Source organism: Hoplias malabaricus, chromosome 3, assembly GCF_029633855.1.
Source record: "Hoplias malabaricus isolate fHopMal1 chromosome 3, fHopMal1.hap1, whole genome shotgun sequence".
NCBI classification, from domain to species: domain Eukaryota; kingdom Metazoa; phylum Chordata; class Actinopteri; order Characiformes; family Erythrinidae; genus Hoplias; species Hoplias malabaricus.
Window position 1 is genome coordinate 2728324 of NC_089802.1, and position 18358 is coordinate 2746681.

The 18358-nt window shown below is 40.4% G+C and overlaps 1 long non-coding RNA gene across 1 annotated transcript; it reads left to right on the top strand.

Annotated features, from left to right (window-relative positions):
- The first annotated feature begins 1609 nt into the window (after positions 1 to 1609).
- LOC136692887 (uncharacterized) lies at positions 1610 to 8330 on the top strand. Its single transcript, XR_010801992.1, has 4 exons — positions 1610 to 1655; positions 1881 to 2020; positions 6330 to 6397; positions 6515 to 8330. It is a non-coding gene; the product is annotated as an uncharacterized lncRNA (long non-coding RNA).
- Positions 8331 to 18358: the final 10028 nt, after the last annotated feature.

Here is an 18358-nt window from a genome sequence, read left to right on the forward strand (position 1 = left end):
GACACAGGGAGAACACACCACACTCCTCACAGACAGTCACCCGGAGGAAACCCACGCAGACACAGGGAGAACACACCACACTCCTCACAGACAGTCACCCGGAGGAAACCCACGCAGACACAGGGAGAACACACCACACTCCTCACAGACAGTCACCCGGAGGAAACCCAACGCAGACACAGAGAGAACACACCACACTCCTCACAGACAGTCACCCGGAGGAACCCATGCAGACACAGGGAGAACACACCACACTCCTCACAGACAGTCACCCGGAGGAAACCCATGCAGACACAGGGAGAACACACCACACTCCTCACAGACAGTCACCCGGAGGAAACCCACACAGACACAGGGAGAACACACCACACTCCTCACAGACAGTCACCCGGAGGAAGTGGTAGAAAATATAGTATTAACAGCTGTAATATTATTGATTTAGGCCGCTCTCAGAAAGTGTGTCCAAGATGTGAATTCTCTTTAGTGAAATCAGTTACTGAAAACATTTACAAAAACATTTGACTCTGCTAGTGGTGGCTACAAAAATAAATAAATAAATAAACCATGACCACTTTGTCATGGTTACATATGTTTGGATAATTACATCAACAAAGTCTTTGTAGATGTAACACCAGATAAAGGCATGGTCAGAAATATACGTTTCTCTTAAAGAATGCGGTCCTCCCAGTGATTGCACAAAAGCTTTAATGAATTCATTGAACGCGGAATTTCCTAAAACGCTTCTCTAAACGAAATCAGTTCATGTTACTTTTAGTTATTCAATGTCTATACATCTGTTTAACTGAGTTTATTCAGCAGCTTTTTAATTTTAATTTTAATAATTGATTTCTCTCTTTATTTTTCTTCACACAAGGTTTAAAAAAATCAGTTAAATTGATGTTTTCATTTTACCTTTCATATAGACTATTGTAATTTTTTTTTTTTTTGAAAAAGAAAAAAACAGATACGTATAGGTGTGTGTGTTAGGTAACTCTTAAACATAGCCCATAACATAAACCTAAACTGTTATACAAAACCTATAAATAATTTTTCAAATAAATATTAAAAATTACTTTTAGAAGTGATGCTGAACTCTAGACTTGTAGAAAGGTTTTTTCTTCTGATTGTCTGAGTACCTCACTCTAGCCACAGTTTGCTCACTCAGCTGATGCAGAACTCCCATCATACATTTATTTATTTTTTAAGTGTTTAAATTAATTTATTAAAATGTTACTACTTTAAACTTACTCTGTCATAACTTTTTTCTATAATCTGAGAAAAAAAAGAACACAATCCCAATCACAGAGAAATCAGGAGTTCAGTTCTCTATAACTGTGGATGTCTGTGGGTAAGAGCGCTCTACCTCTCCCACAGTCGCTCTATTAGTGAACACAGCAGAACTGAACTGGGTAGAAATCCCCCAAAAGAAAGAGCTTCAGTGTTTTGGAGTGGACCTGTAAATGAAGAGAATGTTCATCACGAGCTGATTTACTGAAGCATGCTCCCACACCTGTCAAACCAGTTCAAATATGTAAAATAGCATGAGCATTAACTCACTGAAAACAATGAAAGTGAAAGGACGTTGTACAGAACATTAAATGTTTATAAAACCTCCTTCACACCATCTCTCCGTGGTCTCAGGTGCACACGCAGAGGTGAGTCTGATTCTGAATGATCTTCTGATGACGATGGTGATGATTTATAAAATGTACACATTAAATATCTGTAAATGCTCTGTTGCATAAATATGAAATTGGGGGTTTCCTACTTTTTAAAGAAATATTCTAATGGTATTTAAAAACTCACTGGAAAATGTCAGAATTTTAAAAGTTGTATTATATCAAAAATATTAAGTGCAATTTATTTATGAACATTTCCAGGAGAAACAGAAAAAATGGATACAAACATAGAGTACAAACCGATGTGGAGCACCGCTTCAGAGGGCTATGGCTGGATTAATGAAATCCAGCAGCTGTTCAACAACCTGATGAGTCAAATTGTCAGTGACCCTGAGCAAGAGGTGATCATTCATTCATTCATTCTTTCATTCATCCATTCTTTGTAACCGATTTATCCGATTGAAGTTAGTCTGAAACCTATTCCCAGTGGACAGTTTCACACACTCACGCCAACTACCAGAGACACTACCTTTTGTGCACAAGTGTTGCCAGGAGGGGGCTGTGTTTAAAAATCCAATCTTAAATGAGTAATAAGTTGTGGATGATGAAGAACAATCTCTGCCAGACACTGTCTAGAGATTAAATACATTTTTATTTCTCCAAAGAACAGCATCTGACCAAAGAACAGCATCATCTCTAGCCATCTCTCTTCGTATCTCTAGTCATGTCGCTTCGTATCTCTGGTCATGTCTCTCATGTATCTCTGGTCATGTCTCTCATGTATCTCTGGTCATCTCTCTCCCGTATCTCTGGTCATTTCTCTCTCCTGTATCTCTGGTCATCTCTCGCCGTATCTCTGGTCATATCTCTCTCCTGTATCTCTGGTCATATCTCTCTCCCGTATCTCTGGTCATATCTCTCTCCTGTATCTCTGGTCATATCTCTCTCCCATATCTCTGGTCATCTCTCTCTCTCTCGTATCTCTGGTCATCTCTCTCTTATCTCTGGTCATCTCTCGCCGTATCTCTGGTCATATCTCTCTCGCCGTATCTCGGGTCATCTTTCTCTCTCGTATCTCTGGTCATCTTTCTCTCCCGTATCTCGGGTCATCTCTCTCTCCCGTATCTCTGGTCATCTCTCTCTCCTGTATCTCTGGTCATCTCTCTCTTGCCGTATCTCTGGTCATCTCTCTCTTGCCGTATCTCTGGTCATCTCTCTCTCCCATATCTCTGGTCATCTCTTGCCGTGTCTCTGGTCATCTCTCACCGTATCTCTGGTGATATCTCTCTCTCTCGCTGTATCTCTGGTCATCTCTCTCTCCCGTATCTCTGGTCATATCTCTCTCTCCCCTATCTCTGGTCATATCTTTCTCTCCCGTATCTCTGGTCATCTCTTCCCTATATGGTCCTTTACTCCTCCAAATATGGTAAATGTGAAGTTTGGTTTACATTTGCACATTCAAGGGACTGAGAGAGAAAAAAAAATTGTGTAACTTCCTGTCCTTACTGGCAGCTTATCCTAAACATTTCCCTCTTTGGAGCACAGATATAGAACATTTGTATAAACTCAGAGAAGATACATATTTCTTAATGCTGCTCTTAATATCATATGTGCATAAAATATACATCATATGCAATGCAGTATCAGATTCTGTCTAACTAAATACAGGATGTTCACCTTTACAGTTACTGAACAACTCGCCAGTGAACTCAGAACAATGGAAAAAATCACTTAAAAACTTGACACAGTTTTCTTATTATTGAAGTTATGTAATAACTTTTGGGAGTAAGACCACGCACGAACTCCTCTCATACCCAGCAAACTCACATCATTTCCACGTCGGACAAAATTGCTGCATTTGGCTCACGGGACGGACCTCAACTTGACTGCTTCACAATATCAGCTCACTCCTCCGCTCTGGGTTCGTTTATGCTGATCCTCTGCCTCAGATTTGGAGCCATGTTCGGCCACCATCAAGCCCACTGAGCCTCCTACTCCCCCTTCTCCGGCTAAAGATCTACAGGACTACCCTGCAGCATCCAGAGTGAAACCCCACCTTTATCTCCACCATGGCCTCAAGCTTTCTATTTTTTCTTTCTCCGGCAAAAACAGTTATGGGACTGCCTCGTGTTTGGAGAATGCAAATCTGCTGTCATCATGCCTGCTTCCCCACTGCTCCAATGGCTACAAGCTCTGCAGTGCAGACCCTGCTTCTCCTAACAATGTCCAGAGTCCAACCTCACCTCTATATCGAGCCTCCTGCTTCCTCTTTCTCCAGCTGAACAGCTTTGGCGTTCCAGTAACATGCTCCAAAGCTACGGCATCCCCTTTACTCATTCAGCTAACTTGACTGCCAGTGTTCAGAGCCCCTGTGCAGCAATGTGAAATCACGACATCTTCTCTCCCAACTCAACGAGTGTTCCTCATCTTCCTATTGCTCTTCCTTGTTGTGTCCAAGCTGGAAGGCATTAGACCAGCCTCAAAGATGGTCACGTTTTGAAAAGATTGGAACGGAAAGCAGGCAGCATGTTTAAGCATTCATTCTGAATCTGCACCTTCTTCCCTCAGAACACTGCCTTGATAGACAGCAATGTGCAAACTCTCTGCTCCTTTCATTCTCTCCTCTCCTATCCCGCCTTCATCCTTTCTCTTTCTGCCTCTACCCATTATCCCAACCCCTCCCTTTATCATCCTGCCCCTTTCCCAACCTCCTCCCTTTTATCATCCCACCCCCTACCCCAGTGGTAGTCGCCACTCCATGACTCCAACTTCCACTAAACCTAGCTCACACCCATCCACAGGTGCTGCTGTATGCCTGCCTCCTGCTCTGCACTCTGGGTACTCTAAGCAGTCTCCTCACTGCATGGCTTCCTCATCGTGGATTCGCTTTCATCTCATCATCCCACCTTCCCCTCATCCTCCCAACTTCTAACTCAGCAGCTTGTGTGCTTTGTGGATGTTCATCCCAACCCCTTCCCCTTTGTGGCCGTGCCATACCCAGCCTCTAATCACAACTCTCACATTCTCTTGCTGCTGCGGACCATCATCCTGACCCCTCTGCTGCTGTGCTTCTCCCATCCTCCAGCTTCCAGCTCATCCTCTTTTTAGGTGCTGACGTGGATTTTCTTCCTAATCACCTTCCCTTTGCAGGTGTCCTAGACCCGCCTCTTCCTTTACAGCCATCCCTCTCTCCTGATGTGTGTCTTCATCCTACTCTCCTCCCTCTTTCAGTTTCACTGCACCCTGCCTCTTCTTTTACAGCCCATCCTCTCTCATGCTGTGGACCTCTGTCCCGACCTCTCACTTTTTGTGGCTGCACCACCCCTGCCTGCAACTTCGCAGCTGGAATTCTCCGCATTTAACCCAAGCCGTGCAGTGAAACACACATTTGGACACACTAGTGAACACTAGGGGGCAGTGAGCACACAGTGGGCAGCCCTAGCCATGGTGCCCAGGCACCTTGCTCAACGGCACTCCTGTCATGACCTGCCGGCTCTAGTGATTGAACCAGCAACCTTCCAGTTACAAGAATATGTCCCTAACCACCAGGCCACAGCTGTGGCAGCCATGGCCTAGTGGTTAGGGACATAGCCTTGTAACTGGAAGGTTGATGGTCCAAAATGCCATGAGAAAGGTGTTGTACACTGAGATGTCCAATATATCAAAGAATATCACCAGTGGCCAGCATAGGGTCTTCCTTTTGCAGCTGTGGGCTGTCACCAACTTGTCCATGTTGTCCTACCCTCCTTTTGTGGCATTGTAATTCAAGATGATCTCTGGTTTTTGATGCTCTTGGCCACAGCGGTTCAACCATTCTGCATTATCGATTTGGCACAGTTTTACTCTGCCAAAATAATGTGTTCCAGTGTGTAGGGACACACACTCTCAATCCACCTACCAACATGTTTTTTTGGAGTGTGGTAGGAAACCGGAGCACCCGGAGGAAACCCACGGGGACACAGGGAGAACACACCTCACAGACAGTCACCCGGAGCGTGTCAGGATGCCTCAGGATGCTGGAGCTTTGTGACAGCGACACTACCTCCTACAACACCGTGCCGCACCTTGTCCATGACAATACTTGTTCCTTTATTAGTCCATTTGTAATTTTTTACAATTAGTGAATATCAGAGCCATCACAGGTGTCAGTGCTTTAATTGTACCGCACACCCAGCCAGGAGAAGGACAGAATGAAGGCACACACTTTTATAAGCAGTGGGTCCAGTGGACTCGAACATCCTGTATATAATATAATTGTGTAGGGGGAGTGTACAGTGTGTGTTCATTAAAATTGTGCTCTGATATATGTTCTTCACAAAAAAATAGCCAAGGTCAAGAAGTCTGAGTTTGACAATTGAAAACTGGTCCCAGAGACCAGAATACCACACAAGGTTTAAACTTTTCTTCCAGCGATCCTCATTACCTTTTGGTTCTGAGACCTCATTCTCCACTCACCACCAAATCAGAACATCTCATTAATATGTGAAATAGTTCAGAATCTGTTTAAAACACTCAGCTCATATCATCCCATTTGTTGCACCCCACAGTGTGAACACTGGATATTACCAGCACCTGCCTCTAAACTCAATCAAGACTCAAAAGATAGAAAAAACCCAATTAAATATTCATTATAAGTCACAAAGATAAACAGAATGCTCTCTTTCTCTCTCTCTCTCTCTCTCTCTCTCTCTCTCTCTCTCTCTCTCTCAGGTGGAGTATACCTTCTATCGCACAAAGAATGTCTGTGTTTTGACTGAGAATGGAGTTCTAGCAGTGAGGTGAGTGATTTTATTAAAATAATAGAACCACATTTATTCAAAACCATTAAATTATTCCATTACATAGTATCTTCAGTAAAATCACTCATGGTTTTTATTATTGTCTTTTTGTTACAGAATTACTGATTCTGTCAGTGTTTCACGCAACTGAGAGATCAGCATTTTCTGAGGAAAGGTCCATTAAAAACATGCATTAATGATCATCATATTATTGTGCAGTGATGAACATACAGCAGTATGCAGTAATGAATAAAGCAGTAGAAAGAGAGGGAGTGTGTGATCATGAAAGCATGGCTGTCCAGTGGCAATAACCTCCATAGTGGTGAAATCTTGAGAGGATCATAGTAAATCATCTTATGAAACAACAAATAATAGATTAAGTCTTTATCAGTTTGCATACAAACATGGTCATAGCACAGAAGATGCAGTAGCCACACTTGTTCATTAAGTATTGAGATTAAATCTAGATAAGAGCACATTTCTTGGACTATTCCTCTGCATTTAATACTAAAAACCTACACATCTTACTGATGAAAATGGGCCAAATAGGTATTAATTCCCATCTTATCTTGGTACAAGGAGTTTTTAACCAACAGAGTGCAGAGAATGAAGGAAAACTATGTTAAATAATTTTCCATCATTACAAATGTCGGTGCACCGCAAGGATGTGTTAGTTCTCCATTTTTATTTACACTGTATACAAATGAATACATTACTCAAGAATTAAATACATTTATTATCTAATTTTCAAATAACTCAGCATTGTTAGCCTTGGAAACTGGGGTGAAATGCCTTTCAAGGAAGTGTAAATAGATTGGTAGATTGATGTAATCAAAAGCTCTCTAACTATTAATACAAAGAACACAACAGAAATTATTTTTGGGCTCCCTCACGAATCATATCCATCACCATTGATGATTAATATGTGGCCTTGCTTAGAAATGAACCTTTCACAGATTTATTCTAACTGCTGCCACAGACAAGGAGGATAATGCTGTAAATTACTTTCACAAAGTATACAAAAAATAAATAAATAGTTTAAACAAAATAGAACACAACCCAAAACACATTAGTATTGAAATCACAATACAGTGCTCATAATCAGAGATTACAAAGTGGATATTAACTTACTATTCTCTGGATGGCCCCTAACACTAGTGAGGTAAACAAACCTGACCTTTTAGTGTGGAAGCCATGAGGGACCATCTCAATCCTTAATCTTCAGCACTAGCTTTTAAAACAAATCATCCACATTTCATCCATACAGAATTATCCTCATCAGTGAACCAAGGATGACCGCTGCACTATATTGCTTACCAGTATTGGGTTTTACTCAATGATTCACCACGGTAATGGCCCGCGATCTCCAACACTAAAAATGACTGTCTGCAATGGATTTACTTTCTGCGGAAGTTGAGATCATATTGTGCAAACAATAGAATTTTAATGTTGTTCAATATTTCAGTGATTGAAAGTATGATAAAATACTGTATGACCATATGGCTTGTTGTCAAACTAGGCTGTTCAGACGGATACAACTTTGTTTCAAAATTGTAGGCCAGTCCCTAGAGGGCCATTTTAAGGCAGCTTATAGGAAAGGAATGGAAAGCTTAGCGAGTAGAATAGTGTCTGACCCAACAAACTTCTTATACGATTTAGAGTACCAAAGATAAGATTAAACAGGTTCAGGAACTTTTTTATTCCACAGTTAGTTATGCTGCTTAATCAAGGGCATAAGTTGATGGATAGGACACATGGTAATGATGTTTAATTTGGGTGTGAGGGTATATGAGGTATATTTTGAATTTGGGATGATGTGCTTTTGATTGTGATATGTGATTTAAATTTGTGTTGTTTGTATATGTGGTGTGTAAGGTACTTGTAATAAAGCCATTGCGAGATGCAAGGCAAATTTCAGAGAACTCTGACAATAAAAGTGTATTTTATTGTATGTTGAAATATATACAATTCCAGTGTCAAAATATCTTTTTGATGTTTTTTAATTATTTTTTCAGTATGGTTCAATGCATTGAATTTGCAGTCTTTCTGTTCTGAATGTGGTTTTGTTCATTTTGAGGAGTGTGTTAGAGTTTGTAAAGTGTGTTACAGAGCCACAATGTTGTGCAGAAGGCAGAGGGAAGAAAGAGTTCATAGATTTTGGAAACCGTGTTAATTTAAAGCATGTTTGACAACAATGAAAAATTATATAGAGTTTGATTCACACAGAGCTCTGTTTCACTGTTTGGGTAACACTTTACAACACTATCTTTGGTAGTTAATAATTAACTATGCAGGGAATAAGCAGGAAATTATGATGATAATAATAATAACAAGAGAAAAGAGAAAGTAGGCAAGTGTAGTTCAGCCGGACCGCGATTAGCCATATAGCCACTGTCACAGAGGTGTTTGTGGCATTTCAAAAACAGGAAATGCCCCAAATATCCCCTTGTCATTGAAAAGTCTGGAGAAGCTTTGGTGCTTCATATCAATATCTTGTCAGTTTCTGACAGTGTGTGTGTGATCATGGAAAGCCTTTTATTTTCTGCTCATACAAAGCAACAAAACTGAAGCACCGTGTTGAGATGACATTAAAGCAACTCTTTTACCAGAAAACAACAAGATAACATTTAAGTTTTTGAACATTTCTAAAACCAAGCGCTTTATCATTTTATCAGTGATCTACACTCGATAAAGGAACAGGGCATTGCTGGGAACTAGATATTTATTATTTCCCTAAGTGTCCGACTGATAAAACAGTGCTGTAACTAATCCACAGACTCCTTTATTTTGAGTAACACCTCACTCTGGTGCTCTTTAATGATCCAGAGATTTCCCCCGCTGTGGTGTAAAGTTAAACACAAAGCTGTTCAGATGTTATTCACTCGTCAGAAAGTCAGTGACAGTGAGGTGTGTCCGTGTATTTGTGTCATTATAGGGACAAACAAGATGACTTTCTGTTTGTTAAGTACATAGTAGAAAACAAATGGCTGTATCTCAGAAACATTCTCCAAACATAAAGAAGAGACTGTGATAAATATCACCTCAACAACGATCACCATGTTTTGTTGGAGGCTCCAGTAAAACACTGAGCTGCTCTGCGGTGGACAGTGGACCTACAGCGCTTAAGCGGCCCGAGTGTATCCCAATTCAGCTCTCAACTCTCTGACCCCTTGAACACTTCAATCCTCGTGCCTTCTGCTCACCTTTCAACTCATCAAACTGAACATTTTATTGAAGGATTTTGGGCTTATGGCAAGAAATGGGATGAGGGAAAACTGCAGAGAGCAAAATCAAATAATTTTTTTTTCATAATTTTTTTCATAAATTGTTCATAAACTGTCATGTTATAAACATTACATGTAAAGTGACAATTCAGGTCTTTTTTGTTTTAGTTTTGATTGCTATGGCTTATGCAAACCACAAATTCTGTATCCCAAATTAAAGTATTTCATAAAACCTTCTAATATACTTCTAACATGACAAGAATGTTAATTTATTCACTCACTACTTACTTGGAGCACCTTTACCACAAATTGTAGCATCGATGAAATATGGCATTGTGGCAATTAGCTTGTGGCACTGTTAAAATGATGTTATTGAAGCCCAGTTTGCAGTGATGGCTGCCTGATCTATCCATGAGCTATAAGCCACACTCAAAAATGAGTTTGAAAAATTCATTTTATCCCCCCAAAAAAAATAAAAATAGTGTGTACATACAATTTATGGGATTGGCTTAATGACAAACACAGGTTCAAGTTAAGAACAGGCTATTGCTCCTACTGTACAACACCATGGAAATCTATATATAAACAGATTATTATTATTATTTTTCACACTATACTCTCTGTGTGTACACATACATACACATCATATTTCTGGAATGAGTTATATGACAAACCCAAATTACCTGACACACTGACATGTAGAAAGAAATGTTCCTGGTAAAGATAATGTACAAATGATTAAAATGACCTTACTATTTCCAAAACAATTTTGTCTTTGACTGAGTTTGTCTAATTTTTCAGTATGTCCAGGTCATCAAATGGAACACCTGTCAACTTTTTTGTGTTTGGTGACCCAGCCTACCCCTTCTTGGAATGGCTCATGAAGGTGTATACCAACACATCAACTCTGACCCCTGAGCCAAATTTATTTAATGTCTACCTTAGTGGTGCTAGAATGGCAGATGAAATTGCCTTTGGGAGGTTAAAATCAAGATGGCGGGTTCTTCTTAAGCTGTAAGAAGGGTTCTCATAGAATATATTGCAAGCAATTTCCCTCTTCACATGCCAGAACAATGAGCATGAACATTTGTATCTACAAAAAGAGATAAACTTTCAGATTTTAGTTTTGTTTTCTCTGAATTAGCTTATGATTGCTATTAATGACATGTGCAGTTATGGATTTCTATAAAAATTAATAAATAAAGCAAGCACTTGTAAGTGAACTGTAATGTCTGTCTTTAATGACATAGTTCTGTTTTTAGTTAAAAAAATGTTCAAAAGTACTTACAGTATTTTCATTGCTGTATATAGTGCAGCTCTTTAGTGCAAAAAATGAGATCCACTGCACCATAAAATATAATGTTTAATAAATAGTGTGGTCAAAGGTTAGCGGCAAAGAAAAAAATAATAGTAAAACACATTCAGATTTTATGAACTGGGAACAATACTTATTTAACAGTACTTATGTTGTGCTTATATATTTATCTACAAACTAAATCAAACAGCACTTGAACATTACAAACATCCATCATTGTCAGATCCATAGCAGTCATCTACTGATGATCGAAGGTATGAAATCTGCCTCTGAGAAGGACGTTGGAATATTGGGAATGGATAGGGTAGGTGCATTTCGGGGTCACCATCCTCTGGAAACCTTTCATCATTAAGGAAACAGCTGAATGTGGCTTGTGCATAAGGTAGGACAAAAACATTCTTCCTGTGCCTGTTGTTTTTCCACTCTTTTGCCTCTGTTTCTTGGTTGTCAGGCCTGGAAAAAGAAAGACAGCCTTTAAGGGTAGTGCACTACACCAATGGTGATAATAGTAATAATAAAAATTAGGCTAATAATAGCATGACATGTATGACATATGAACTGTTAACTGCTAATACTTACAGATTAAGCATTAATAATTAAAAACAACAAACTTGTGTTTTTAATTACTGACCTGGGGAGTGTTGCTTAGGTGTTGAGTGGGGGCGGTCGGATGAGTGAACTTCATCCTGTTAACTCCCAGGTGTTCTAATGAGTTTGTCATGCATCCCTCAGGTGCATAACCTGCTAACCTGCTAACTGTTTCAGAGAGTACTTTCTCTGTGAGTAAGCCTGACAAATTTGATGGTTCACCAGAAAGATGCAGTGGTTTTGTGCTTCAGTGTGCCGTTATTTTCTGTAATTCTGCTCCCAGTTCTGATCAGGCTAAAATCGCTTTCATTATCTCACGCCTCTCTGGGAAGAGTGGGTTACTGCGGGTTGGTCTCGTCTTAATCAATTAACTTATGATCAGGACTTGAAGACAGTTTTCGATCACCCCAGTGACGGCAGAACTAGTGAATAATTGCTTTCCCAGTTACAACAGTGTAGTCCTTCTGTTGCAACATACACCTTGGAATTTGAACTCTGGTAGCGGTGGAATGAACCAGCTTTATTGGTGGCATTTAGAAATGGACTTAATGGTGATGTTTTGACTGAACGTGCATGTCGAGATGTTAATTTATCGGTTGATCAATTAATCACCATTGCCATTTAACTAGACCAGCTTTTAAGTAAGCAGAAACTACATAAACACAACTCTGCTCATATGGTTTATTCTCAACATCTCTCTGAAAATCCTGCATCCAGAGAGGTATCAGTTTCACTGGAGAGAGAGCAAATGCAGGGTGACACATCCCGGTTAACTCAGGAAGAAAATTTTCAAAGTCCCACAGTAGGGTTGGTAAAGAAGTCTTTTCTCATGCCCATATCTATATACTGCCACAATCTGTCAAATGTCATTTCAACATTGATTGACTCCAGCGAAGAAGGAAATTTTATCAATGCCAAGGTTCTCAATCAACTGCAGATTCCCTTACAACCTCTCAACAGTCCTCTCAAGGTTGCTGGGTTGGATGGAGAGCCTGTGGGACTCAACCCTATCACTCACCACACAGCCTATCAGACTTGAAGTTAGCTGGTTGCGCTCAAAGATTCTCATGTTTTTTGTCCTTGAACCCTCTGAGTTTTCTGTAGTTTTGGGTATGACTTGGCTAGAAAGACATAAACCCCCGAATATCCTGCTCTGATCAGAATATTACTTCTTGGACTGAATATTGCAAAGAACAATGTCTGTTACTACTACAAATATACAATAGGTCCACTTCCATTGAAAGCCATGAGAAAGCCCTCATGAATATTCTGACTTGCTTGAGGTTTTCAGTAAAAGGAATGCCACTAAACTACCTCCACACCGCTCTTACGACTGTGATACTGACATAATTGAAGGAGCCACACTCCCTAAGTCAGTATACTATGGAAGAGTATATTAAGGAGGCACTTGCTTAGGGTTTTATCTGCCCATCTGCATCTGTTGGTTCAGGGTTTTCTTTGTTAGTAAGAACGATGGAGGTCTTAGGCCATGTATTGATTCTTGTGGACTTAACAGCATCACCAAGAAAAATTCACTTACCCCCTACCACTTGTCCCTGTGGCTTTAGAACTATTGTGAGGGGCCAAATTCTTCAACAAAGTTGACCTACATAGTGCTAATAATCTTGTTAGTATTAGAGAAGGGGATGAGTGGAAAACTGCACTTGTGACCACTGGGGGAACTGAATACTTGGCGACGTCTTTCGGGTTGTCTATAGTGCCCTCTGCCTTCCAGTCTTTTAGGATGTACTCAGTGATATGATTAACAAATTTGTGATTGCTTAACACTGATGACATTTTATTGTATTCCCCTGATTACGAAACTCATGTTAAGCAAGTTTGCCAGATTCTACAACGTCTTCTAGACCACCTTCTCATAAAAGGTGAGAAATGTGAGTTTCACTTACAATCTGTGTCTTTCTTGGGATATGTATTAAGTGGAATGGTCATGGATGACTACAAAGTTAAGGCAGTTGTTAACTGGTTTATTCTTGCTTCTGTAAAAGGATCTACAAAAAAAAATTCTTGGTTTTGTAATTCATCCAAAGTTTTAGTACAGTTGCTGCACCATTCACTGCTATATTTAATGAAGCACCTAAGAAGTTTTCATTCCTCAGCTGACCCGGACTCCTTGGGGTACACTGTCATGTGAGTCAGTCAGAAATTATATCTAAATAAGGAAACTGAAGGAATTTGGGGTTGACAATAAAATCATGGAGACGATGTATTTCAGTGTGATAGAGAGTGTCCTGGTGTTTAATATCTCACCCTGGTATGGACATTTAACATCACTAAGTAAATGTAAACTGGCAAGAATGATAAAAGTTGGCTGGGAAACTAATTGGCCAGCAACAAAATCACTAGACGTTCTTTATAACAGAGCATTACTTAAGAAAGCCACAGCAATAATTACTGATCCAATGCATCCTCTTCATGTTGCGTTTAGCTACTTCCTTCATACTACTTCCTTCCTCTATGCTATAGAGTGCATACAGTCAGCAGTCCATCACAGATCAGCCACACCTGAGTACTGAGTGTTTTCACCTGTTTCATTGTCTATTTAAACTGCTTGCTTAGATAAGCACTTTGGGAAGTATCATCTCTATACTTCAGTGCATACCTAGATCTAGATTTTCTGGTTTTTGACTTTTTGCTTCCTTTTCAGATTTGCCTTTGGTTTTCCCTTGTTGTGCTTGTTTGTTTGGTTTTTGACTTTTCCTTGTTTCAGATTGCGTTTTTGATATAAACCCTTTTTTAGCCTCATCTGCACGCGTCCTACTTTGGCCCGTACCTGACAGAGTTGTTCTATCTTGATAGAACATGCTCACGTATTTACAGGTTTAAATCCCAAAACACAACACTAAGGTATGACAATGGCACAGTGTAAAAATTGTATTTAACAAAATGCTGTCAGCAGTTAAATGTTTGAAAATATATTTAGCTTAAATCACATTATCAAAAAAGCCACCACAAATAAAACTAAGTAATATTATCCAGCATCAGTTATTTATGTAAATTATAAAAATATTTTATAAAAGACATGATCAGAAACAAATGCTATCAGCTTTAAAACAGTTTAATAAAAGTATTGTAAAAAGACCGTGTTTGAGGTAAATAAATAATTTTGACAAACTGAATTTGGAATGCTCAGGAAATGACTTAGTAGTACACTTCTAAATGATAAATTTAGATTAGAAATACAATCTTACAAAAATGAAGTTATGCTACAAATAGGGAAGTACAACTCGTCAGAACACGCTGTAATACAATCAAGGCATTCTAGCTACAATAAACTTTACTGAAGAAGATAAACTGTTTAGCACTTGACATTACTTATAGCAATGTATTGGAGGCTATACAGCTAGCTACAGCTGTAAAAGATACATGAACCACACATTTGTACCATCAAGGGAACACGATGAAATAGTAATACTGCCTGGTGATGATGCAGGCGAGCTCAAAGCCTCGTCATTTGGGCTAGATTTTAGCTCCTGAAATCCCACAGACATCTCCATCCTCAGTAACTGATAATGGTCTGTGACCCAAAAGCTCTTAGAGTGCATCAAAGTGTGGGCATTGTACCAGACTCCCTCCACTGTGCCATTTTGCCTTTTTACTTTATAATAAGAGACGGAGTGCTTTTCACCAAAATCCAACCAAAGCCAGTTTGTCAGAGAGCTTCTTAAAAATATCTCCATTACAGTGTTTTTATGACCATCTAGGAGGTGAAGAATCCTCAAGCATGTACTGCATTTCAGAATCTCTCCAGAAGTGTTTATTAGCCATTTCGAGGGTGCTGCCTTTAATTCTGCAAACTGCTTCCAGGATAGCTTTCCGTTCTTTCCGGATATGTTCGCTCACATGCACAGACAAAGAAATCCAATAGAAATCAGGGTAAGCATTTACATGTTCTGAGAAATCAGATTACTGAGCTAAAATCCAGCTCTCTTTATTGGATTTCTAGAGTTTTTAGAAATTGGAGTATGCTGTTTACATGACCGTTTGAATAATCATATACCTGCAGAACTCAGATTATTCAGTGCATGTAAACACACTCATTAAAACCTGATTGTGCCGTATACAAATCCAGGGCGGCCTGGTCTACAGATCTTTGACGATGAGGTGATTTTGTTTGTTCATTTCCTTGATGTAATTGAGTGTAAACGTCTGTCTGACCAAATGTATGTCATCCTGACCCCTCTTTCTCTCAACCCCTTTCTCCCCTCCCTCACGCCCTTCTCTTTGTAGGAACTGGTTGCAAACTATGGTGCCCCTACAGGCCAGGTTACTGTCACAAAGACGGTGTGAACATTAAGGAGTGAGTGATTTATTAATGTTTATTACAGACTTTAGACATTTCCTTCACAATTAAAATACTCATTGATATTGACATTAAGTTTCTTTCATATTTTCCTCAGAAGCAAAATCACCATTCAGCGGAAATGAACAACCCGGTCTCACACTCACTCGTGATATAGTCACATATATAGGAGACTGCACTTCGTGACATAGTTGCATATTTTCAACATTTTATGCGACAATATTACCACACAAACCCTCATATCAGTGCGCCGTGCTATGCGACAGTAACATGAAAACTCTTCCTCATCAAGGCGTCATTACCATCCATCAATACCACAGTCTTATTTTTATTTACGGAAAATATAACGTTACTAAGGAGTGAGGTGTGTTCTCCCTTTGTCCGTGTGGGTTTCCTCCGGGTGACTGACTGTGAGGAGTGTGGTGTGTTCTCCCTGTGTCTGCGTGGGTTTCCTCCGGGTGACTGTCTGTGAGGAGTGTGGTGTGTTCTCCCTGTGTCTGCGTGGGTTTCCTCCGGGTGACTGTCTGTGAGGAGTGTGGTGTGTTCTCTCTGTGTCTGCGTGGGTTTCCTCCGGGTGACTGTCTGTGAGGAGTGTGGTGTGTTCTCCCTGTGTCTGCGTGGGTTTCCTCCGGGTGACTGTCTGTGAGGAGTGTGGTGTGTTCTCCCTGTGTCTGCGTGAGTTTCCTCCGGGTGACTGTCTGTGAGGAGTGTGGTGTGTTCTCCCTGTGTCTGCGTGGGTTTCCTCTGGGTGACTGTCTGTGAGGAGTGTGGTGTGTTCTCTCTGTGTCTGCGTGAGTTTCCTCCGGGTGACTGTCTGTGAGGAGTGTGGTGTGTTCTCCCTGTGTCTGCGTGGGTTTCCTCCGGGTGACTGACTGTGAGGAGTGTGGCGTGTTCTCCCGGTGTCTGCGTGGGTTTCCCTCTCTAGGGTGTGTTCCCGCCTTGTGCCCAGTAATTCCGAGTAGGCTCCAGACCCACTGCTGCCCTGAACTGAATGAGTGCAGACAATGAATGAACGCAATTTTTTGGTTTAAAAAAATGTATATAGAATTACATTGCATGGTTTGTTTGGGCTATGAAAAGCCATTTTGGGCAATAACTTAATAGGAGTGTACTAGTCCTTTTTGAAAAATTGGGGTAATACATATCCAAAGTGTCAAAGATTGTGTCAAACCATGCTCCATCACCTTGAATAAGACGTTAAATTAATGGTTAGGGTGCCCTCTTCTGCCCGTTAAATAGTATTGCATGATAATGTGCAATTCCCCTTATAAAACAGAAGTTGAAAAATGTATACAATTTATTTAAATAAGGAATGCACATGGTTTGCTTCAGGCAGATTCCTCATTATGTCTTTATATTTACATTAATTACACCACTCCAATGGAAAGAACAGTTCCACAAAGAACAGACACCATCATGCAGATATCTTTTAAAACGTTATGAAGCAGAGAATGTGAAAATTACAAGTATTAAGCCACCATTGGTTCAGTAGAGCTGCTAACTAAGGTAAACGATGTTTTGGGTAAATAAATTGGTTGATTTATGTATTGAATTGGTTGTTCTATCCTACATAGAGTCTCTGAGGAAAGGCTTCGTCCCTTGCATGAAATGGTTTACTCTGCCTTCACCGGACTTTAACTAGGCACATTTAACTTTGTGCAATGCCGCTTCAGCAGAATGAACACTTTGTATCTATGCTATGAAAGATGATAATGATCAAAGGAAGCTAAATCTGGTTTTTAGAAAGAGGCAGGAAAGAGACTAAATAAAAAAATAAATAAATAAGCGAGGGATAGTAGCTACTACCAAATTTCTTTCCCAAGAAATGTGAGCTAAAACATGAAAGCCACAAGGAAACCCATGCAGACACAGGGAGAACACACCACACTCCTCACAGACAGTCACCCGGAGGAAACCCACACAGACACAAGGAGAACACACCACACTCCTCACAGACAGTCACCTGGAGGAAACCCACGCAGACACAGAGAGAACACACCACACTCCTCACAGACAGTCACCCGGAGGAAACCCACACAGACACAGGGAGAACACACCACACTCCTCACAGACAGTCACCCGGAGGAAACCCACACAGACACAGGGAGAACACACCACACTCCTCACAGACAGTCACCTGGAGGAAACCCACGCAGACACAGAGAGAACACACCACACTCCTCACAGACAGTCACCCGGAGGAAACCCACACAGACACAGGGAGAACACACCACACTCCTCACAGACAGTCACACGGAGCGAGGCCTTTGCCTAGGGCCCAGCCTTGTAGATTAATCATATACACTACCACTAAACCAACACCAACCTGTTGGAAGCCTGAGAACAAGTAGGTAATAACTGTGGTGGGAAAGGAAGAGAGCTGAGGGAAGAAAATATATTCCCAAATCTACCCATATCAGGGGAAAAGTTTGTGCAGGTGAGACAGCCTTCTGAGAAGAAACAGAGAAAAGAAGATGAGCAACTAATTACTAATACCAGCTGATATCAAATAC